The sequence below is a fragment of the Elephantulus edwardii genome, unplaced genomic scaffold, assembly GCF_000299155.1.
Source record: "Elephantulus edwardii isolate Elephantulus edwardi_28Jun2011 unplaced genomic scaffold, EleEdw1.0 scaffold00191, whole genome shotgun sequence".
In the NCBI taxonomy this organism is placed as follows: Eukaryota; Metazoa; Chordata; class Mammalia; order Macroscelidea; family Macroscelididae; genus Elephantulus; species Elephantulus edwardii.
In genome coordinates, this window is record NW_006399941.1 from 3,524,384 (window position 1) to 3,526,531 (window position 2,148).

Here is a 2,148-nt window from a genome sequence, read left to right on the forward strand (position 1 = left end):
GGTGAGGAAGTGTGGCAGGGGAGGATTAATAATGGGGTCACACAATTTGATGGGTGGGTGGGCTGAGGGAAATGGGAAAGATCTAGTGTGGAAAACATTGTATTTGAATTTTGTAAATAAACTAGTATAAAAAAGAATGTAAAATAGAATGTATATGAATGACTGTGTGATACACAAATGTAAATGAAAGATTGTATAAAACACAATGTATATGAATGAAACATACTGGAAAGGTAATATTATATGAAAATCAATAACAAATATTTTTTTAAAAGTCTCATCTTAATGAAAACAGAAGAGAATTATGTGTACAGGAACCTAGAACAGACTTAGAAAATAAAGCTGGGGTCGTGTTACCCAATATGTACATTGTGGCCAAGTGCTTCAGAAAATCCTGGACTGTGCCTGTTTCATGAAGTAACCTTCAAGTGACCCTGTAAGACTATTTTCTCAATCGTCATTGGGGCATTCTATTTTTAAAAAATTTCAACACAAACCTACTGCTAATAAATAAGGAGAAAATTGTTCCCATTTCAAAAGGAATTTTCTCTTTACAAAACTCTCTAGTTCAGAGGGGGAGATTCTTTGGATCATTAAAACATGTGTCTACTTTCCCAATGTTGGGGCAACATATCTATTGTGTAGAACTTTGTATTCAATACTCTGCCCTTTGGTATAATTTGATTCTCCTAAATCATCCATCCATTCATTCACTTTGCTGCTTGTCTAAAAATCTATTCAACCTATTTTACTTTTATTGTAAAGAACACGAGGAAGGCCCAGTAACAGCCCAAATAACCAGTCAGCTCAGTCTCCTCAAAGAACATGTCACAACACATTCCATGTGTTCAAAATCATGCAACTTTGAGTTTAAAAAAATTATGAATCTTAACTTAAGAATTACCGGTCATACCACTAGCTGTACAGCCATTGGTAAACAAGGCAGTGGTAGACTTCTCCCCTTCAAGTGGGAGACCTGGAGATCTGATTCCTATCCAACAAACCTCATGCACAACCACCACCTCTCTGCCATTGGTGGTTTGTGTGTTGCTGTGATGTTAAACAGTTTCAATGGAGCTTACAGACTAAGATAAACTAGAAAAACTTAGAGATCTACTTCTGGAAATTAGCCAGTGAAAACAATATGGATCACAACAGTCTGACACACAATTGATAATGAAGACAGTTCAAGTCTGTTGTGTACCATCAAGTTGGAACCGACCCAGAACTGACCCACAGCTGGTTTTCAGAGGCAGTTAATCGAATGGGAGGAGATTGGTCATCCTTTTCCTGAGGAGCAGATGGTGGAATTCGAACTGTGTCTCTGGGATTGCAGTACAGCTTCTTGTCATTGGGCCGCCAGTAAATAATAAAGCACACAATGCTTAATTTATTTGTTGTTGTTAGGTGCTGAGTCAAGTATGACTCATAGTGACCCCCATGAACAACATATCTGAACCGTGTCCTGTCCTGCTCCTTCTTCAATACAAATACCAATTCCATTCTACAAAGAGATGGAAAAAGCAATCTCCTGCTTCATTTGGAATGGAACGAGGCCCCGAATAAGCAAAGCACTCCTTAAAAAGAGAAACAAAAAAACAAAACAAAAAAAAAAAAAAAAGAGAAACAAGGTAGGAGGCATCTCACTCCCTGATTTCAATCCTACTACACTGACCTGGTGGTCAAGACAACACGGTATTGGTACAATGACAGACGCATAGATCAATGGAATAGAATTGAGCATGCAGAAATCAGCACATCTACCTATGGTCAACTTATTTTTGACAAGGAGATGAAATCAGTAAAATTACAGCCTTTTAAACAAATGGTACTGGCAAAATTGGAAGACTAACCATAGAAAACTCAAGTCAGATCCTCACTTTACTCCGAACACAAAAAACAACTCAAAATGTATCAAAGACCTAAAAATAAAACAAAGGATTATAAACTTCATTAGAGAAAAGTTTGGAAGAACTCTAGAAGTGCTAATTCACAACTTAAACCATTTTCCAAGTATCCTGAAAAACTACAACCAGGAGAGGTTAAAGTAGATGAATGAGACTTTCTAACATGGGACCTTCCAAAATGAAAATTCCTATGCACATCCAAAAGCTCTTCTAACAGGGGAAAAGGGGAAGCCACAGACTG